We start from the raw sequence: 23979 nt of genomic DNA on the forward strand, positions 1-23979 counted from the left end.
TGAACGTCAGCTACTCAGAATCAGACATTGGAGAAAGCATTACATAATCTTTCTCTCCCCTTAACACTCTTATGGTACATCAAGTTTGGGCTTCAGCAGGCCACAGGTATAAACTTGCTGAAGTTACATGATTAGAACATCATTCCCCTGGAGATTAGACTTGCCCCATCCCTACTGGCTTTCTGTAAGGGCCTAAAGACCTGATTCTGTTACTGAGCCCAGGGTATGTGATTGAGTCCATATTGTGGTCACGTTGATTGGGTTGTTTGGTTTTATCTCAGCACCTATATTTGTTATTTATTATTTTGTTATGATGTTTTTATATTGTTTTTATTCCCTGTTATCCTCCCAGTCATATGTTTGAGATGGGCAGCCATATGCATTCAATTAATAAATAAATGATAAATAAAATGATAAAGAGGTTTAACTACCATCTGTCCTTTCTAAGTGGTGATCCTGCCTTTGGGGGCTTGAGAGACTCAATATTTATGTCATGTAAATCTGATCTTCTATTTAAGGATGAAATTATTCCATTTTAATAGGAGTTCATCTACATTTCCAATAAAGGCCAATGGCCCAGATGATTTTGCTTTCTGACGCAAATAAAATATGTCCCACCATGTAGCCTCAGTTCTCATCATCATCTTCCAGATGAAATGGTGCATCATTCTTCCAAATGGGAGGAGCCATTGCTGGGCATAACTAAAAATCCAATCTCAGTGCCAGAGCAAGTCCCCAAAATTCTGAGTGCAGCTCCAAGAGGTTCTTCCAAAATAGCCTGAATTGCAATTGTTATTCTGACAGAAAATCATTCAGTACATGAAAAGTAATCAAGCTAACTATATTTAAGTCATATTACTGAATTTAATTAAATGCAAATGAAATTATATTTGTTTGGCCACACCCATGTTTAGGATTGTTGCACCTCCATGCCATTCATTGATGAAAATAAGTTTTAAAAAAGTACTTTGCAACATTATTCTACATGGTTGAAGAAAGACTTTTGATTGAATCATCTCAGATACTTAGAAAATAGGAAATATTTTCCAGTTACACTGAATGTTTTATTTCATTAATGTTCTACTGTCTAGTTGAATCACCTCCAATGCCTTTTCTTCTTTAAGTGGAGGATGGGAGTACTAAACTCCAGACAATGAACAAGGGTGCCATCCTAAGAGTGTTTGTCATGTTGGCTTTTAGATAACACTTAACTGAACTGCTGCTCCTTGAACCAGGAGGTCTTTTGTACCACATGATGCAAGTGTAAAGACTAATCTTTCACATAATATCAAAGGACTTTGATCTTGCATTAACTAATTTACCAATCTACACAGAAGCTATAAAAGCCGATTTTTATCAACCTCTTAATTAAGTCAGAACTGTCACTGAAATAATGTGTTCTACTCTTAGATACTCTATAAATAGCATTACCTATCTGAAATTACCTACACTTTTCATGTAGTCTAGAAATAATCATCAAAGTGTTTCTGGCAACTAGTTGTGATGGTCTCATGGGGGATAGCCCCCGAGACCCATGCTATCTACATGGAGTCCTACAATAAGATACCAGTCGCATACTAAAATGTCACTTTTATAAAAAATGTGGCTACCAAGAAAATTACAGTGAGCCTAAGAAGCACTTCGCTTGCTACTGCATAGCAGCACGCCAATGACATGCCCAACAATCATGTTCTCACTGCAGCAGATTTACCTCTTCATAAGTAAAAAGGTTCTGTATAAAAGACACAACAGTCTTTCCCACATTGATTCATTCAGCTCTGTAGGGAGAAACTGCTCAGGAGGGGTTAGGAACCTATTTTTGAACATGCCTACCAGATCATACAGCACTAAAATGTCCAGATTGCCCTCAGAATGGGAAGGTCTACTGAGCCCACTTGTAACAGAATAATTCTAAGTTAGAGGGAAATTCTGTGACAGACAAACATCATTTCCTAAAAGCTCAGACTAACCAGGCAGAAATTGGCAGGGCAATTTTTTCACTAGTCCCATTGAGTTTTAAAATGCTTCTCTTGTTGACAACTGGTTGTGAAAATATATACCTCAGTTCCAGGGCTTTCATATATTCTCGGTAGTGGGCACTACAGAGAGGGAGGTCCACAGCACCCAATATGCCATCAGCTAAACTCACAAGGAGCATAGGTTTGCTCTTAGATGTATAATGAAAAAAATAGGGATATGCATATCAACTAAGGGCATATAATTTTAATTACCAATTTTATCTGGAGTCAATTCAGTTTAATTTGAAGACAATTTGATTTAACTGAAATCAATGATTCAAATTAATTTGAAAATTCAAATTGATAAATGGCTCATTCATTCAAAACTGCGCATATGAGCAAAACTGCATCAAATCTTTACATCGATTCAGAAGCATCTGTTTGACATATTCAGTTCAAAAGTTTAATTCAACTGAATTACTTTCAAAAAAATCTTTGATTGGGAGTTTTTATCAATTCTAGTAGAGAGGCACATTGCATCAGCATTATATCTCATTATCTACATATACACTGTACATCATGTCATGATGTAACTGTCATGTGTAACTGGAAGAAGACCTTAAACGTAGATCTCAAAAATTTATTTGGCTTAATATATAGTTCACATTTTCTGTTTATTAGAACTCCAAAATTATATTTTCAGAATCAGATGTTATATATACAAAAAAAAAAAAAAAAACAGTATTCCACTTGCTTTAACTAAAATAAATCTTCCCAAACACAATTTCATTGGTAAGATAATCTTTTAAGTAACTAGTTTTAGTTGCTGCAGAACAGAGCAAAATCAAAGAGAAGGATGTTTTGATTAAAATAAATTAGTGTGTTTATTACGATTTCCTGAGAACTGATTTCTTACTCTATCAAAACCATATCCTGCATAATAACTACTATAAATAATTCATATATGACATTAAGTACAAAATATGCATGTAAATAAATGCATAACATAATAAAACTCAATAATATTTTTATGGGATAAATGTAATTAGCAATGGGAACATCTATTAATCCAAAGCAATCTTCTTTAACTGCAAGGTATGCCAATAAAGTAAGATTTAAGGTAAGATTTTAAAAATATACTATATTCCCATTAAAGTAAGGTACTTAGTTTGAGAGTTAGTTTGGACATTGGTTCAGTGATTTGGAAAACAGCCGAATGTAAGTCTGAGCTCCACTCCTCAATCTTTAATCTGAATCCAATTCTTAATTTATAAATCTGAATCAGCATTTATGCCTTTGACTATCCACTGCAAATCAATCCATGATAATGCATTTTTTTCTAGTTGACAGAAATGGAAAGAAGTTCTTGGTGTGGTAAAACTGCATGACATGAACCAAATGATGAGAAAATAAGTCGGGTGCAGTGCAGTCTTTGGAGGATCAGAAGAAAAGTGAATGACTTCTCCTTTTTCATCTTTTGAGTGTGTTTGTTTGTTTATTAGAATTTCAATGAAAATTGTAGTTACAAAAATAAAAAGCAGTTCAAGACTTCCCCACACCCAAGTTGACAAATAGGATTGCAGTAGCTTTTGATATGAGGCAGATGTAGAAGGATCAATATGCAGGATTTTCCAAACAAAAATATAGTGCTACTCCCTCCCTGATATTACAAACATCACTATAGATGTAACAAATAACAACGAAAAGTGAATTAGTCCTGATAATTTAACATCCCTCCCCCAAATATTGTGATAGGGAGGCCCTGCGAAAGCGTTCACTGTGATTTGAATCTTGAGCTGTCAATCAACAATTCACCCTCGCATTTTTCTTATTTGAAGAGCTTCAGGAAAAATTGCATTGATTTTTGCAGGCAATTGAAGCTTCAGCAGGAACTCACTTCTATTTGGTTCTGTCCTGCCTCAGCCAAATTAGATTTGGTATTTAATAAATCTGAGGTATTCTCCTAATTCCTACCCATCACAATAAAATGGTTTTCAACCCATTTAATACTCAAAGCAACTGAACAGATTTGAAGAGCCGGTTTAAAACAAATATCTCATTATTCGTCATCTGCCATGCATCTCTTTCCATCCAAAAGCCATATATCTGTGTTGCACAATGCTATGGACCAGAACAAATCAATTTTATCACAACTACAATGAAGCAGATTATTATGATTCCCATTTAACAGCTGGTTTAAGGTGCTGCACATGGATGCTATCTTCATGCTCTCACCTTTTGTGCTGGAATCCAAAACAGAGCACAGCCCTACGTTGTCAATTCAAAGTGTTCCTCCAGCTGAAGGAGACTTTCTGTGATTAAAGGGTTCCTTCAGTCAGAGGAAAAATAATGTTGGCTTTAATTCAGAAGTCAATAAAAACAGAGGAATGAAGTAACATCCTTCTATCAAGAAAGGAAGGGAAAGAGAGAGAGAAAATATAGTGTGAATGTATATGTGTGGGGCTGCAAGTTTGTTATTATTATTATATACGTCTGAACAGAACACATCTTTATTGGGTCAATGGCCAGCAAATTTAAGAGAACAGTGACAGAGTGAAAGAAACTGAAACAACAATACACTAAAAAACAGATCACATAATATTACATTCACTCCTCTGTAACCATATTAATACATTAATTACCCAAGTAATAAGAAGTTTAAAAACTAAAAACTAATACTAAAAACTAAGACTTAGAGTAAATATCCCCTAGCAACTTATTAATTAAGAAATATTGATCCAAAAGTGATATTAGGAATAAAAATAAAAGTGATCTTCTTAAACCAGTTACTTCTTTAACCGTTTTTGCCATATATCCATTTCAGCAACACAGAATTTAGCTACTGCACAGATAATAGCAGGTTTTAAGCCCTGGAGAAGATGATTCAGATAAAATTTGTCTGATACCCCTGGAAATTTATCTATTAGAGGTAAAATATAAATAGACCTTATATCCCTATAAAATTTGCAATGTAAATTTAAATGTAAACATGTGAGGTGTTTTCAACTTCCTTGTTGCCACATAGCCAGGTGCACTTTCCGGATTGTATTATACCGGCCTTGAAGTACTTCTGATGGAACAATGTTGCATCTAACTTTTTAAAAAGCTATTCTCAACTTGGAGAAAGTTAGGGTCTGCAAATAACATGCTTGTTCCCATATACCTCTATTTATCCACATTCTATCATGTCGGGACAGCCTGTTAACTTCAGTTTGAAATTCTACATCCTTTATTCTTTGAATAATTAAATGCTTGGCTTGATCATAGCCCATTGATATCAAAGATGGAAGAGAGAGCCCATATGAGGCCAACTTATGCTCCACCGCCTGTTTCCAGGGAGAAGAAAAACTATCTGTTAAAACTAAGGGAGTCAGTTTGACTGGAAAGAATTGTATTTTAAGCCAGTAAATTATCATCATCTTCCAGGCCCTAACCTGAATTAATGGCATTCCTGCCACAAGTCTTAATTGGGCATTTGGAGTTCCATTGGGAGTGGCTAAAATTGATGGCAAAAAATTTGTTTGCACAGTTTCCTGTGGCTCCGTCTTCTCATAAGTTCCTGTTTGTGCTCCATAAAGAATTTGAGCCAATGCTTTGGCCTCAAACCATTTTAAAGCCGCAGGAACTAATTGTCCTCCACCCCTATAAAAAAAAGGGTAATGACATTCATGGACCTGAAGGCTGATTGTGTCACATGATTCTAATGAGCATTCCAAATGCCTTTTGAGTGGAAAACTACCCCCAAGTATTTAAATGTGTTCACCTGCTCTAATTTATGCCTTTCTACTCTTCAGGAACGTTGAATGGTTCTCTTACCGAAAACCAACATTTTCAATTTATCAAAATTTAGAACCAAATGATTTTGTCTGCAGTACCGTAGTGTTGCTGCAATTGCTCTCTTCAATCCAACAGGTGTTTGTGAGACACACCTCTGAATTTTTACAATCTCCTCTAGTACAGATATGTATTTCTTATTCTACTTACTGATGTATGTTAGACCCAAGGAGCAACTAATGGAGAAAGATAATTGGCAATTATTTTCTGATCTCTTTGGTGGCTGATGGCCTATGAGACATCAATAGGTCTCCACTAGTATGACACTTTATAAATGACAAAAGATCACATACTTCTTAACCAGATAAACTGTACTTTCCTCATAAAACAGACTGCAAACAGTTGAAGGATTTGACCCAATGCTCAACTTTACAAAGAAATGTTTATTAAATAATTCAATTGTACAGGTTGATCACACACATATACAATTTATTGCAGGTATAAAGCTTTTTTAGAAAAACCATAATGTTGATTTAATAATCCCTTAATCTTATACTCAACTTCCTCTGGAATTTTCTTATGCAGCAGCTCATAAATACCCATTTATCTTATGTTAGAGAAGCAACTAGAACAAACACTTCATGAGATTTCATTGGATTCATTTATTTTGTTGAGTTAACTAGAAAGAACAATGCATTCTCAAGTGGCACTTACCCACTGCCACATGCAGCCCCCGACCCCTCCCAAAACTATATCTGGCAGTGATAAGAACTTAATTTTTAATTTCCCTTTCAGGTTTTGCACAGACAGAGGCTGTTTGTGCACTTGAATATACAGTGGTACCTCGGGATACGAACTTAATCCGTTCCGTGACTCTGGTTGCAACTCGAGTTGGTCTCAAGTCGAGGTAAAGTTTCCCATAGGGTTCAATGTAAATCTGGTTAATCCGTTCCGCCCTCCGAATTTGGTCGCAACCCGAGACGAATTTCCCCATAGGGTTCAATGTAAATCCGGTTAATCCGTTCCGCCCTCCGCCCGAATTTGGTCGCAACCCGAGGCAATTTCCTCTTCAGAGCCTGACTCCCGCCAAGCCTGCTCTGCATTTTCTTTGGAGCCATGCTAACACGCACACCAAAAACCTTCACAAAACACCGCAAAACACACCATGAGCCTCACTGAACATCTCCTTGCTACCGCGACCTCGCCCACAGGAAGCCGCGACTGCGTGACAGCAGGGAAAATGGCCACGGATCCGGTTCGTAAGTAGAGGCAAGTTCTTAGCCCGAGGTAAAATTTTCCTGCTGAAGCTGGTCGTAACCCGAAATGTTCGTTAGTAGAGGCGTTCGTATCCCGAGGTACCACTGTATATGTTTCTGTGGTACATATATGTGATAGACTTATTGCAGGTACATAAGTACCTGATAAGAATTCCAGATATTATTATGGAATTCATAGTTATCATTTGTAAGTAATTCCTATTATTACTTCTAATATATAACAATATTAAAACTGCCTAACTTTATGAAATATGCTTATAAATCATGAAATTACCTTGACAAACAATAATGTGGTTTAAAATAGGTTAATATTTTCTATAAACAAAAAGAATACTTTTAATCTTTCCTAAATAAAAAATGGATTTTTATCAATCAGCAGTCTAAAACTATGCTGCAGACTAGCAACTGGAAGAGTAGTAATGATGGCCTTGGAAAAGGCATTCAGATGTGTCTATACCTATACAGATCAGAATCATGCAGGCAGTGCTTTTCCCCATGACCCTCTATGGAAGCAAAGGTTGGACTTTGAACAAACTGAATATAAAGAGTATTGATGCTTTTGAATTTTGGTGTTGGAGAAGACTCTTGAGAATACCATGGACAGGCCCAAAAAATAAACAAATGGATCATCGAACAAATCAAGCCAGAATTCTCACTCAAGGCACATATAACCAGGCTCAAATTATCTTACTTCAAACACATTGTGCAAAGACCTAATTCTTGAAGAAGGCTGTAATGCTGGGAAAGGAGAAAAGAAAGAGAAGAAGAGGATGACCAGCAGCAAAATGGATTCAGTTATAGTAGTGATGAGTGCACTGTTGGAAGACCCGAAAGGCCAGGTTTTGGAGACAGATCACCTATCCGTGTGATTGCTAAGAGTCAATACTGACTTGATGGCACATAATCAATCAATCACTTTCCTGGCATGGAAAATTAGGAGGGGTCAGCAGTAGAAGAACTGTCAAATGGGGGACAGTCTAAACTGAACATCTGACCAGTCACTAACATACCAATCCTGACAAAATTATCTTAAACTGGCTTTCAGTCCAGTTGGTATCAATACAAGACAGGAGCAGCTTAAGAGTACTGTGTAGATATGACCTTAGAGTACAGTGTCCAGTTCTGGACACCACGCTGTAATGAAACATGGAGAAGCTGGAGTTGATTGAGAGGAGAGATCCCAGAATGATAAGAGGTCTGAAAATCAAACTACATGATAAATAGTTAAATGAGCTCAGTATGTCTAATTTGTGAATAAGATTGAGGGCAGATATGATAGCAGTGTACTAATATCTAAAAGGCTTTCATCTGCAAGAAATATTGGCCATGTTTTCTGTTAAAAAAAAATGAGATTCAGATTGAAAACAGGAAGCCCTCTTTATCTGCCATCTCACTTTCCATGGTTTTGTGTATCAGTGATTAGTAATTAGAGACCAGACCGCAGTACATGCATATAGAGATCTGTGGTTTTGTCACTGTTCTTTTTTTTTTTTTTGATGCATGAGCAAAATTGCACACTCAAAACATTTTTAAAGGTTAGAATTAGGCTATTTACACAATTGTATTTGCTGCCCCTTCAAGCAAATGGTCTGTAAACATAATTAGCATTGGTGCAATCAAGAGACCCTATTGGACACTAGTGCTGTTTGCAGAATTCTCACTGTGATCATGTTCCTGGACTCTAGTGCTGCCCACAGACAGCTCACAGCTCATAAGGAGATTTGCTGCTGGCTGCAGCACTAGCACCCAGCATCATCTGGTCCTCCTCTTAAATCATGAAAGAACCAGAGAATAGAGAACTCAGTGTGTTTCTCTCACCATGAGCTGAGATAGCAGCTACAGAGAAAAAAGTTAGCTGTCATGTGGAAGCCATGTGAAGCCTTGCAATTCAGCTGACCCAACAAGACCTGCCATGATCAAGTGAGGAGATGGCTATTCTGAAAGAAAGAAACTAGGAATAAGTGTTTGTGGGAGAAAGAAGTTGACCATAGCTGACTTAATTCCCTGATTTCCACAGACCAAAGATCTCCTTACTTGTGATTTCATTATCTGAGGTTTTTATCATTATCTGAGTAATGATGGCCATCCAGAATTAGGGGGAATTTTTTTTTTTAATTGTAATTGCCATTAAACAGTAGATAGTCTGCTAGAACAGCGATGGACTCCCTCACAGAAGAATTGAAATGGGAGTTGGATTGCCACCTGCTGACTATGCTTTAGTGGAATCCTACAGGAATTTGGACTGTATGAGCTACATAATCCCTAAATCCATATATTCTAAGCTACTAAACTGGAAGCTCCTCTTCCGTCTTTGTTTTGAGTGAATTAACTACTGTCCTTACCTTAGTTCCCATGAGTATCTAAGGCTAAACCAGTCCCAGGCAACCTTGTGTATGACATATTCTAGCATTCAGAATAAATATAGGAAGAACTTTTCTTCTTCTGGGATATAGAGGCTTTTAAAGAACAGTTCTTCATTTTTACTTCTATTATTTTTGAGACCCTTGCTGATCAATTAATATGAAAAGAAATTGTATTAGATTATAAGTGGAGAAAGGTTTAAAAAAATTAACTCTAGACTAGATGGCTGGTATGCCTGTGCAAAAAGATGGCATTTTTACATTTCAAAAGGAGAAAATATGCAATGAACGAAGTATGAAGTACATCTGTTAATTCCATTGTCATGATTTATTTATTTTTCCAGAAGACAGCCAACAAATCATAACAGCATAACAATCATAACCCATCAAGTTATAATAACACCAGAATGGAATTTGAGGTATCCAATTCTCCATGCTTTAGACCTTGCTAGATTGTGCCAGACACTAAAGACTGACAGATGCACATTTAATAAAATATGGAATAATGAATGTCTGGAAGTGCTATACTGTTTGGGGAGCCAAAGAATGACTTATTTCACCCTGCAGTAGGTAAAAAGAATTAATTAAATAAGGAGCAGCTCTGATGAGAAAGTAACACTATATATACGTATACTTTATGCTCAGTATAGTGGTAAAAGTCCTTTGAGGGTGGAATTGGATGTGCTGGAAGGTTCCTTCTTCGAGCAGAATCTCACAGGATGCTGCAATTATAAGATTCCTGAATTAAACCACATGGATGATACGGACCTCTAAAGTCCCTTCCAATAGTAACACTGCATAGTCATAGCCTAAGGTGGATATACTTAATATTCCATGCTTATTCTTATGGACAATTTGGGAGACAATATAGTAAGTCAACAGCTAATTGCAAATGAATTGCTTAGACCCTGGGTGGAAATACACCTGATTCAAAATATCTAACTGTGGGAATAACGCAGCATGACCCTTGGAGAAATCAGAGTGCTCATAGCTCTTGAGATGTAGAGATACAACCATAGGTTCCACATCCTATATTCCAGCTCCATGTGTTTATCTGTTTGTTATTCTCCTGTTTGAATTTCAGTGGATCTGGTAAAGAGTAACAACTAGTCCTAATCATTTCTATATGACAAATGAGGCTTTCCAGGTTTTGCCTAGCATAAGCAACTTCATGCATTTGGCCTGGATGGTATAAATTAAGTTTATTGGACATAAATATCCAGGATCCCAAAATCTTCTGCAATTGAGAAACCTCTAAGCATTCAGGTAAGGCTTTAATTTAAAAAAAAAATTAGAAAAGTTCCATGTTTTTATTATCTGTATTAAGGACAGATGTGTTTTGTTAGTTTTACCATTTTTCAAATTTATTGCTGACATTTTATATACTATGCCCCAAGGTTCTTCCTAAGAATGAAATAAACAGACTGTCTCCTTTAAGAGGAATCTGAAAATTAAATGTAATCCAGATATACAGTACAATATTTTCTTCTTCTTCTTGTTGACCAAACAAGAACATTCCCCTTCTTTCCTGTACTTCAAGTCTCATTCTTTGAGATATTTTCCATGTAGTCATTAGAAATGTTATTGATTTCTATTGGCCATAGATCCAATTTTCATTCATTTGGCCTCTGTATAATCTCTAGGGGTGATGCAAACTTCTGAGAAATTGACAGATGTCACAACCCATAAGAACACTTTATTCTACAGAATTTTTTTTTCTTTTGTAGGGGTATGACTTTCAGAAGCAAACGCACTAAGTCTTCTTCTCAGTTCTTAATGTATGTTTGCTTTTACATTCATGTTTAATTTTTGACAGTTTGTTGTCTCCACTGTCCTCAGTGTAAACTATCATTAGCACAATTAACTTCTTGCTTTTCCCCAGAGATAGTAAGTGAAAGGATTTCTAGGAAGTGATAAAAAATTTTCTGTAGAATTCCAAGCAAGGGAAATATAGCATTTTGTATTATCAAAATCCCATTTTATAAACACACAAGTCTGATATATCTAGCCTAATGATATTGAAACTGACTTACAACAGCTAATCAGAATTTCAGACGAGCATATTTGGACCAAAACTGTAGGCTGTCATTTACTCCAGTGAAGATGTGGAAAGCAAATTGATCAGAAGGACTATCAGTTTGGATGACGCTGTTCTGGCAGAAATGGTCCTTTTCTTTTAACTGGATGACCTGCCCATAGAACCAAAAGCCTGGTGATTGAAAAATGTCTCCCAATTCTTTTCTTTTTTTATTTTCTGGCCAGGAATCTCAAAATAGAGACAATAATCATTAGTGACAGCAAAGTAAATATGTGCCAGGCTGTGAAACATGGCATGGGGCTGTCTTTTGGTTTCCAGGGTTGTGCAGATCATTATATATATCCATTCCACCTTACTGTATATGCTAACAGGTATTGTTGTTTATGGTTTCTTTTATGACTTGAGGGAGTGGAGGAAAGATCTATGAATAAAATCTGTATCAGTTTTCATTCACATCTTCTCATATAGAAAGCTTTTACAAGAATGTGATGGTAAGTCAATGAAGGAGAAGCCAAATTTATGTGGACAAAAAACAGAGAGAAAAGTCATGCAATGAGAGAAATTGGACAAACATGATATGAGGGTAAGTACCAAAGCACTGAAGAATACATTATTTTTAGAAATATCTCTCATTTAGAATGTTGGTATGCACATGTATACATGTGTGTATGAGAGAGACAGAGATGTTTTAACTAAAAAAAAAAGGATGGATGTTGTTACCCACCCATAAGGAAAACATATTTTTACTGAATTTGTATTTACTTCATAGAAACCCATGGCAAATTACTTTTGTGTCCCTTTTAGTTTCTTTGTCTCTCAATAAATCTAAATCTAAATCTCAAAAACTTTCTTGATGCTAAAGAGGACATGTATTGGTGCCAACTTCTGTCTTCTACCTATCTTTCCATTTAGGAATGAATAATGTAACATGAAAGTGTTATGATCATTGTGGTGGAGCAAAATTGCATTAACTAGATGATTCCAAGACAGAAGGCAATGTATGTGAAAGCCTGTTCCAAAACAGTAAGATGGTAGCTGGGTATTCAAGAGGCAAATCATCAAAAATCACAGCTCTGTCACTGCCCCCTTTCCTACAGTGGAAAGGTTGTACCAGTTATCCAGTTCCCTCAGCGCCACTAAAGAGCAATTATATTTGCAAAAGTCATATTTGGATCCAACCCACCTTTTACACATGCCTGTTACAGTTAATTAGGTGTCATCTGCATAGGGAGAAAGACTGAATTGAATAATGTTATACAAGTCATTTATTTAACTAAACACTACTAGGGAGATATATGAGGAAACAGACTTCAGCAGAAGCAACAGCTTGAAAAACATTCAGTTCAGGTGTCACAAACACTAAAATAATAGCCTTCTCTTCCTCAAGAAGCTCAGCAACAGTGAAGTGTACAACAATTTTCTCTTTTTCCAACAGTAGTAGAACTTGGGGACATTTAACAATGATTGGCAAAAGAAGATAGGCAAAAGGAAGGATTACAGTTCACAGTGAATTGTTGCCACAGCTTATAATGATGACTTTAAAAGTATACCAGTAGTAAAGAAAGACATTATGAGCATTATTACTCTCACTGGTTCCTTTTCTTGATGGCTCTGTGCTTGCTGATAGGTTAAATGCAATAGAAGCCTTCCAATAATTATCTTGTAGACCACTGTGGAAAATAGAAAGCTAGAGAAGATGTAGCTGATAGCACAATCTAGCTATACTACAATTTGTTCTTAATTTCACTGATTATGGATACACAATTACAAATTTGATTTAATTTTTGTTTCAGTCTGTAGGATTTCACATGGTCATATTTTGCTGCTAGTAGCATAGCAGCAGAGGAAAACATTGCTGAAGATCATAAGTTCCCAAGTCTCAAATGATGCAAAAGATGTAATTAATTCATGGCCAAAAGAGGGTCATGCTTGCACAGGAAAAATGGAAAAAGTACTAAGTTCACATCTTGAATTTAAAAGATAGTTTTGGTTTCACTTTATCATAATCTGCCTTCAGTTCTTGAGATTTATGAGGTGAAGTGGGACCCGCTCATTGTTCCTACTTTCTTCATATCACTGTTTGCTGAATCCAAATCTACATGTTAGAAGAATAAAATCTGAAGCAAGGAGTCTGCTTTATGAATTTATGCTCTCTGTCCAATTCCATTATTACAATGTGTCCATGGACACCTGAATAACACAAGATTCATACCTGCTGCAATTGTTCATTTCTTGAAGTATAAGGATATTCTTATCTGTTCTCCTAACCCTCTGTACCTTGAAGTTTTTCATCTATTTCTTCTTCTACTCAGAAGAACATTGCACAGGAAAGTTGTTTTCCCCACAACTAAGGGAGAATAGAATTATGGTTTATTTCATCCTTTGCCACAAAAAAACAGAACTATTTGGGTTCTGCGATGGAAATGATTTTATGGAGATGGCAGGGTCTCCAAGGACTGGACTGAAAGACCTTATCTGATGGAGTGGAGGTTTCTTTCTTTGGCTTTACCCTCATCCAGAATCAAAGAACTGGATAAAAAGACAGAGGGTTGCTCTCGACTTGGTTACAGCATCAGGAAAGATCATTTTTACTCAGAAAACAAGAGACTTGAACTGCTTCTTAGGCAGCTGGTCCTTGTCCCAAAGTTATTGAAGCAGTAGATAAGTAGGATGCACATAAAAGGAATTTGTTTTTCTCACAATCCCCTTATCACCAACATCTGGAAAAGGTTGACAATTTTCATTGAACAGTTTCTCCTGCAAATCAGAAATAATGTTGCAAACATAAGCCAAACAAATACCTTAAGCCCCAAGCTCAGCCTTTTTCCCTGGAGCTTCCCAAACAATTAAAAGCAACAGATACCAGTTCTGAGGGGGAAAAAACCAATAATCCTTACCATGAAGAGCAAAGTGGAGCAAGTATATCCTCATATTTCAGCTATGTAATTTATTGCTGTTAAAATGAACCTTCAGCCTTGGATGAGAAGGGGAAAAAAATCAATATTAATCCACTCATACTTGTAATGGAAGGATGTGGTCACATAAAGTACGGCCTGAGAGTGCCAAGCTGAAGCCAGAGCCTAAAGACAGATTCTTGTACATTTGCTATGGAAACAACAGACCATAACATTGTATTTGATATGGAAAAATCAATCACACTGTTACTAGCTAGAAACTGTTCTATTCTGAGACAAGAATATAAAGTACTTCAAGCAGTTGTTAAACAGAAGAGGTTTCATGATTATTTAATCACTTTAGAGGTCAAACCAATTAAAATATCATCTGTCAATACTTTTTCTGAGATTCATTTGCTGTGGGAATAAATGTTTTTGTGGTATCTATTGTTCTTGATTTAAAAGGTGTTGCTCCAGCATAATAAACAGTGAAACAAAACCAGATTTGCTGCATATTCAAAAAATTCATATTGCACACTTTCAACTTTAAATTCAACAAAGGTAATGCAGCAGAAATGTTTAGCAACATTCAGCCCTTTTTCTCACTCTGTCTCATCTTCAACTAGTAAATATATATGGGATTTCCCCCTCCCACTCCAAACAACTACAAGGAAAGGGGTACATAAACTGCTTTTATCTTCTTAAAGGAAAATTAGTAAATCCTTTGTGCTTATAATTTAATCCTGATGTTTATGTACATCCAAGAATTGTATAGAGAACTGTTAGTTTGACAAGTAGCAATTGGTTTGGGCTAGTGGAAAGCACTTCCTTTTTACTCTGAGGTTTGTAACTTTATTCTCAAATTCCAAATGGTCTTGCCAATTTGTTTAACAGAGCTGTGCAAAGCTTCACTAGTGATTTGTTTTAATCACCTTATTGAAACAGATCTGCTTAGTAACATCTGCAACACATACAGACACACATTTCTTAAAGCAAAGTGGCCTCCTTGCTTCATTTTCCATCACCTTGTAGCCTCAACAAGCATTGTTGGCTATTTGAAGTACCAGGTCAAAGGGGTAATGCAAGAGGCCTGGGCAATCATGTCTCCTCTTTGCCTTGTTGAAGAGAATTGGATCACCTCTGCAGCAGGAAGTGCACTGTTAAAGTGAACCCAAATTGCTTCACATGAGCCGGCTGATTAATTAGCAAAATACACAGGCCAATTCTGCTATACTCAACAATTCACTTTTTGTTTTGTTTTATTATTGTTGTAGGATAATTTGTCAGGAGAAATGAAGATGATCAAGAAGAGATAAGTAGGTGAAACTGAGATTCAAAATTGACAAATCTAATTCTTTTCATCTAACTCTTAATTTCCTCTTTTATTCTCTCTCTCTCTGTATATATATTCACATATATATGTCTCTGTGTGTGATTCTTCTACAGAGACATCTTGCAGAGTGATTTAATGCCAGTATAAATGTTGATGAGCTTGGGATGTTTACGGATCAGAAGGCTGATAGAAAAAGTTCCGTGTATGAGGCATTTATTAAAAGTGAATTTCTGTAATTGGCCAGAACATCAAGCTGTATGATTGCTTCATTTCATATAAATTTATAAGGCCAAAGAATGGCAGTGTAGAAGCACTGAGGGCTTTAGACACAGGAAAATATATATAGAATCATTGTCTTTAAAATATATCCATAGGATTTTCTTTTGCAAATCTTATGTGAGGAATCCATAGTAAGCAAATTACCTTCAGTCACATTAAAAATAAAATTTACAATACAATAAAATGTGATCAACCATTTCAAGGTCAGTACCATTACAAGAACAGAATCTTTGAGAAATGGGAATTTTTTGAAAACTACCATATAGCATATTTGATGGCAACACATTTAATCTGGTTTTTGAAAAAGACTATTCTGTATTTACTTAAATATAAACTATTCAGATATTTAAGGGGTTGAAAAGTATATCTGTAGTTAATTCCAGAGGTTACAGGTGAACATTATCTAATGCCAAGTTCAGATTATATTTGTAACTTGCTTTAGGGCCTCTTGGCTGTAAATAAAATTGATTGATTGATTGATTGATTGATTGATTGATTGATTGATTGATTAAAAACAAAAAAGAACAAGGCATATAGTTAAGTTTGAGCTACCACAGTGTTTTTCAAACTTGGGAACTTTAAGATGTGTGGACTTCAACTCCCAAAATTCTGCTGGCTAGGTAATTCTGGGAGTTGAAGTCCATACATCTTAAAGTTCCCAATTTGAAAAACACTGAGCCACAGCATACTATTACTGTTGCTTCTCCTTCTCCTCCAAATGAACTAGTTTCAAATGCTTCCATGAGGCCAGGGCTCTCTATGCTGAATGTTTTACAGTTCAGCCTTGCCTTTCTAGACATAAGCTGCCACAGTGGCCAAACAATTGATAGCCAGCAATGTTTTTGTCAGATCTGGACAAGGAAATCAATAAGAAGACACAGCAAGACTCAGTATGAACAGACTGGCCTTTGGGGACTCACAGAAGCATGGAACCAGTTTTTCCATGTTAATGTCTCTCCAGCACCCTTGGGCTATCACCTTCTTTAGCCTCTGTTAATTAAAAACTACCTCTCATTAAACCTCCTGAGAAGACATTTTCCTCATAGCAGCCCACGGAAATTGGAAGATGGGAGAGTTCTGCAATAATTCTCAGGAAACACTGCCCAAATTCTATTTCGTTGTCCCGGTTTCATAATACTAAGTACATTTTTCTTCTTCTTAACATTTACTGACATGAATTTGCAGAATAAATACCAAAAAAAAACCAAAAACATGACCCCATGAAAGTACATGCTGTTGTTTTAGAAAAATAGATATTAAAAGTGTAAAAGTCCATTTCCTGAGGGCATTTTTTATAATTCTATTTCTAAAAAAATATTCATTTTGCTACTCTTAAGTATGATGAAAGCATATCAAATTTAATTAGGACATTAGCAAAACATATTCTGAAGAACTTGAAAGATTATTCATTATTTAAAATGATAATATCCTATTGTGATATTAAATTTATCAAAATTCTGTTGTCTTGTTTCCCCTAAAAACTATTGGAGATAACTACAGTAGTGGTTTCATTTATATTTCTCTCATTTTATTTCTCAACAAGGCCTGCAGGATTTGCTAGTTATAGTTCAAAACTGACTTCCTAGTGATTTAGCCAATCTGCCATATTTTGGATCCATACTTTTTGGTAATACTTTTAAAATTAATCCACACCATATGGAACCCTCATCACACAAAGGCCTAACATTAAACCTGCTGCTGAAATCTGGGCCTATTATATTTTTAATTCTTCAGTGTATAATAAGTCTGATTCCAGAATGAATTTGCTTTAAACTTTGCACCTGCACAATGTGAAAGGCTGATACGACTAAGCAGCCAGACTAAGCTATCTTTGTGCACGGCCAGTTATTTGGTACTGAAACTTCACTATTTTCTAAGGAAAAATCCTATTTGCAATGGATGTGTATGTAATAATTATACTCAAAACTTTTTGTTATTCATTACTAAAAGACTCAAACAGTTTAAACCATCACAAAAACCACTTAGAAGCAGCATCAACATTTGAAATCCCAATGAGACTTGACATAGTCTTGCTGATACTGTTACTACCACAGGATTACTTCTGCCATCTCTGTAGCTGCCGCTGCTGCTTTTGGCTCTACACTGATCTACTAGACCTGCAGATCAATCAGGTGTAGTGTCAGCCAATCAGAGAAGCAACCCTGATGATGTCTACTGGTGAAGTGACGCATGTAAGGCATGCCACATTTTGAAGATGCACTTTGGTGACACGCATGTGCAAAACTCCTTCAAAATTTTGTAACGTAAGAGATTTTTCATCCAAGTGTATTGTATAGCTCATTAAGCAAATTGTGATGGATGGTCCCAATATAATACTTTTTTTTTTTTCAAAGCAGCGCTTGTGAATGATTTATATTACTGAGTTGACAAGCAAAATATGGGGAAGCACGCCACATGGATTTTACAGGATAGAGCTGTGAAATGGTGCTGGCTGAAATTCCACTTGTGTTTTAGTTAGGCAATCCTGTAAAGTGAGAAAAAAGAATTTTAGAACTGTCGAAGATCTCAATTTTCTTTCTTGGTATCATCCTAAAAAAATCTTAGACAGCAGCTGACAATATCTTACTAATGACTATGTCAGTGGTTTGAATTTTGTAGTTAAACTATAAGAAGTCCAGAAAGGTTTCAGTATGGTCAATTATACACTATATAATGGAGAACAATTCCCTTTCCAATATCACTGAACTCTATATATTCAACCTGGAGTCAGACGACACCAAAATAAAATTGTTGTTGTTGTTGTTGTTGTTTATATTATTATATAAAAAGAAAAGGGAATTGAATGTATAAGCCCTTCTTACTCTTTTCAGAGTAAAAATGTAAGCTGCAGAGCTACCAGCACCTACTGAAATGAATGGAAAGACAGAATGGTTGTACCAGAATTCATGTATCAGAACTCATATTCTCCCAAGGAAGAAAATGATTCATTTAATGGTGTTCCAGTAGAGTATTGCTCTATAAAATAAGCATCTGATTCATTAAAGTCCAAAATATTTTACAAATTACGAATTTGTGGTTTTGTTTATGTAATACATGTTGATCACTATATTATATTTTCTGAAGCAGGGAAGACTTTGACCATGATGAATGGAAGGAAGGAAGGAAGGAAGGAAGGAAGGAAGGAAGGAAGGAAGGAAGGAAGGAAGGAAGGAAGGAAGGAAGGAAATGCATTGTTCTGCAGTTCAGGAACAGACAAGCAAATCATGAGAGCCATTACTAATATACAAAACACATCCTTTACATCTTCCCCCACAAAACACAACGCTTTAATCCTACAATGTTTTATTTATTGTATCCAAATGTGTGGTAATAATGTACATAAAAAGAGGAAAGCCTCTTAATGTTTGTCATTTTCTTTTAAGCAAAATGAGACAGCACAACTAGGTTATCCACATGACAACTAGCTTCTTTGTCTAATTTTCATTTCTTTCTGTGGCAGCTAAAACACCTTGAAATTACCTTCTCCAGCGTAGAAGAATGATTTTCCCCTTGCTCTGACTGTCAGAGTGATTAGAATTTTAATTAGTAAAGTGGAGAAAGCGTCAAGGGAGGAAAATCACTTGGGGAAAAAAAAGGCACATGAAAGAACCACAGTTGCAGGGGAGACAAAGAAACATTTTAGAGCAGTCTCCCAGCATGACTGTTCCATCAGCAATTCAAGCACAGCATTAAATTCCATATGGTGCTAACACATTAGTGGCCTTCTGCTCCCCACCCCCTCTGACAGCATGTGTCTGCTAGGACATTAGAAAACATTCATATCAGTTGTTACCCTTAGTGAAGCAAGGTTGTTGGTAGTTGTGGTTCTTGTTTTTGTTTTGCTTTTTTTAAAACCCCCAGACTACAAAAGACTGTGATATCTATTGCAGTCCTTTGATCTCCTCCCTGAGATTGAGGATGATAATAAAAGGAAGTCCTATAGACAGTCATCTCCAATAAAAATCAGAGTCACTATTTCCTCTGTCTGTGTGTTTTAGAAAGATACATGTCTTAGGGTGCCCACTTGCCCATGGTTACTCCCAAAAGGAAGGCATAATTAAAAGTAAATACCAAAGAATTTGTATAAAATATGCAAATGCTAATGGATATGTGTAGGTGTTATCCACTTATATATAATTACTGCCGTTTAAATACAGAGATCAAACACTGAAAATACAGTTTTCTTGACAACCAGGTGATTTTTGTGCTTGCACTATTAAGCAACAGTCTAAGTTTTCTGTTTCCTGTTATGGCTTTTGGTCTCTCACTACAGAACCCATTCAAATATAGGTTGTCCACTAATATTTCTTCAAAGAGCTGAAAGTCTTCTGTAGAATCATAAAGACTTTGGTTCTTCTTGGTAATAAAAATTGTCATTCCCTGCTCATTAAAAGACCTCCTTGGATGTTCATTTATAAATACATGAAGGACCCAGGTGAACTTGTAGCTCTGCTCCATTTAGTGTAACTCACCATTAATAGACTTGGAGCTGGGGTGGGGCAGGGAGCAAAGTTTCCATTCAAACATAATCTCTTCAGAAGGAAAGTTCTGGAGTCTTGCTGGCATACAGGTTATCTTTAAGAAAGTGGAGTTAGCCTGCATTTCCTTCATACACTGATCCCCAGAGGCCTCTGGAAGTCTATAATGTTTTAAAATATATATTTCAGAAAATTTACACTGCCATGCAAGGCACAAGGCGCTAACACCAAAGAGCTCAGAGCTACCACTTTAAATTTATCACACTTCCCTGGAGCACTACTCCTAAATGAATATTTAAATACCATTTTAAATGTTTCTTTTTTCACTGAACACTGCAATTTCTATCTAAAATTCAGCAGTGTGCTTCTGAGGTTCTACACCTTTATGACTACAGAAGAAGGGGGGGAGAGCAGGATCTACTCTATGGAGAAAATAAGGAGATTTACATTATTTAAATAAACAAAATAAAACAAAAAATGACATCTATAAATCAGCAATAGTACAAATAGGAGATTCCTGGTGAACCTAGGGATCCACAAACTATAAACAAGAGTTTGTTTATCTAATGTCTATTTGGTCATTATAAAATGCGAGGTCTGCTTTCATCTATGTTTCCATTTAACTCCAGATATTCTAAAGATTGCTACACTTCCTAAAACATATACCAGTAGCCTTTCCCACTGGGTTGAAAATTTGCTTTTGGCAGGGTTCTGAATCTTTACATAGAGAGGCTTGTCCAGTGTATACTTTGTACTTTTTTAGAGATATCCAGTTCAATGAGTATAAGTAGACCTGGCATGTAGCCTGTTTCTTTCCCCTTATAATTTGCTCTGTGTACTGGAAAGGTCCAAAGATGTCTTGTTGCTTGAAGTTATGGCAGCTTACACTGCTGCTGAAATATTGATTAAAAATTTCAAACCATTATATCGTTTTTCCATGTCTAACCAGTCTGTTATCGTTTCCTGAAAGATCTTTGTCTACTTATGGACAAACATCCCTCTAGGGCAGCGTTTCTCAATCTTAGCAACTTTAAGATGAGTGGACTTCAACTCCCAGAATTCCCCAGCAAGCCAGGTCCACTCATCTTAAAGTTGCCAAGGTTGAGAAGCACTGTTCTAGGGTAACAAGCTAATTCCCTTGACCTTTTCTGTCAGATCAGAACAACTCTTGACATTGCAATTCAAGAGAAGGTGTTTATTTCAAGTAATTGGAGGCAAGTTTAAAATCTAAAGGAAGTTGAAAATGAAGATTTTGATGGCATATCCTGATTACGTTTAGATAAAAAATTTAAAACATTGTTCAAAACATTGTTCTATACAATAGAGTTCAGTTCCATAGTATGAAGATAATAATTATAACATTGCAACAAAATATTTTTAGGTTTGCAATATGTAACCATGTCCAGAATTCACATTTATTTCTAAATATGGAACACATCTGTTTTGCATATTCAAATATTTACTTTAATGCTTTGCACCCATAAAATAAGCATGCCATGGGACTCCCTTTGAAGAACATCTGGACGCTTTGGTTGGTCCAGTATGCAGCAGTACAGGCAATTATGCATGTGCCATGGCATGGGGCCATACTCCCATTGTTTCTACCCGTCCCACTAGGTTGACCCGGAGGGCATGTTCCAGGTCCCATCAATCAGGGATCTTCCTCTAGGGGGACCCAGGAAGCCTGCCGTTTGAATTACTACTCCTGCCCTCGGGAACACCATACAGCCTGAGGTTTAAAAATGATCTGAACTAATTTATTAAGCAAAATGAATATTAATTTATTTTCCCCCAATCCCTTATATATAATAGGGACATGGGTACATGCATATGCATGTTTTGAACATTAATTTTATTAAAAACATGGAAAGATAAAAAGAGAGAGTGAAATTCATCAGTACAATATAGAAAATAAACATGACATAAATTGTGGATAAAACGGTTTATATAGAAAACAACTACTGACAGGTAAAACAAAAGAAAAAAGAAAAAATATAATAAATCATCAGAGTTTACTTTAATAGTAACAAACGTAGGGTAGCTCAACAGAAAAAGGCTAAATCAATAAAACCTAAGAGTCTAAAGCTAACATTCTAGACTGGCCACTTCCAGATATCAGATATATGGGAGTGATCGCTTCCAGTCCCAAATTTTCACAACAAGAAGTTGGGGAAAATAGAATTAAACTTATAATTTGATTTACTTCATATATAGTAATAGATATAGATATAGATACACATACATACAAAAATACATACATACATACTGTGTGTGTGTGTGTGTGTGTGTGTGTGTGTGTGTGTATTATCCTATCCGTGGCTGGAAAGAGCTGGACTAAAAGACAGCAATTAGGCACTGATCATAGCAGCACAAGAACAGGCACTAAGCACCAGATCCATAAAATCAGGGGTCTTCCACACTAGATGGGACCCAAGGTGCAGATTGTGCAAAGAGGCCTCAGAGACAGTCCAACAGATAGTGACAGGGTGTAAGATGCACGCAGGAACAGCATATACTGAACGGCACAACCAAGTAGCTGGCATTGTGTACAGGAACGTATGCACAGTGTATGGGCTAGACCCTCCCAAGTCCAGAGGGGAGATTCCACAGAAGGTTGTGGAGAATAGCAGGGCTAAGATCCTGTGGGATTTCCAGATCCAGACGGACAGGCAGGTACTGGCCAATCAACCAGACATTGTGGTAGCAGACAAAGACCAGAAGACAGCGGTAGTGATAGATGTAGCAGTGCCAAGTGACAGCAACATCAGGAGGAAGGAGCATGAGAAGCTGGAGAAGTACCAGGGCCTGAAGGAGGAACTAGAGAGGATGTGGAAAGTAAAGGCCAAAGTGGTCCCAGTGGTGGCAGGAGCACTCAGGGCCATGACTCCTAAGCTCAGAGAATGGCTCCAACAGATTCCAGGAACAACATCAGAGCTCTCTGTCCAGAAGAGTCCAGTGCTAGAAACAGCTAAGATACTGCGCAGAACCCTCAAGCCCCCAGGCCTCTAGTAGAAGACTCAAGATTGAGGAAGACACGTACCACCAACAGGGTTGAGAGGGGATTTTTTATACTGTATATATATTACTAAAACCCTCATGCCTATAACCTTCAGCTGGGTGAAATAGTGCATCATAGGGCAACAATTTTTGAAGCAAAGTATCTCAAATGGGCTAATTTACAGAGTTCATCCAAAATCCAGGAACCATTTCTCCTGTGGGATTGAAATTTGGGAAATTTGTAGCTGCTTCAGCAGTGTTGTGCTGCTGCACCACCGTGGTCAGCCCAGGTTATATGATCATCATGGGCATGTCCCTGACCTCTTTCCCACCTCCCTCTGTCCCCTACACCCAATCAGCTGGTAGCAAGGCCTGACGGGCAAGTGGCAATTGGCTGCTTTGGAAATGAGGTAGAAATTTGAAATCTCTTAATGGCTGTGGGCATTGATGAGGGATGAGGGAGTGACTTGGATGCCTGCTGGTGAGGTAGGGTTGGCTGGGGGGCACCAATGGTAGATGGGTGAGCCCTCTTCTTCGAGGGAGGGGGCCCTTGGGGACACACCGGAATGGGGAGCAGGGTGCAGTATTCCT

General features: G+C 36.8%; 1 protein-coding gene across 23 annotated transcripts in view; it reads right to left on the minus strand.

The window, feature by feature from the left end:
* Window positions 1-23979, minus strand: part of LOC112542064 (uncharacterized) — a 148695-nt gene that overhangs the window by 87116 nt on the left and 37600 nt on the right. For 6 of the 23 annotated variants that reach the window (XR_015793776.1, XR_015793775.1, XR_015793778.1 and 3 more), the window contains exon 3: window positions 14305-18398. The exons of 5 other annotated variants lie outside the window; for them this stretch is intronic. The gene's annotated coding sequence lies outside the window, so the exon portion shown is untranslated. Of the gene's footprint in view, window positions 1-618; window positions 18399-23979 lie in introns of all 23 variants that reach the window. 12 more of the 23 variants (XR_015793785.1, XR_015793773.1, XR_015793780.1 and 9 more) reach the window with 11 other exon arrangements.

This window comes from Python bivittatus, unplaced genomic scaffold, assembly GCF_059951505.1.
Source record: "Python bivittatus isolate LINGU-HERP-01145 unplaced genomic scaffold, Pbiv_v1 ctg000850_np1212, whole genome shotgun sequence".
NCBI classification, from domain to species: Eukaryota; Metazoa; Chordata; class Lepidosauria; order Squamata; family Pythonidae; genus Python; species Python bivittatus.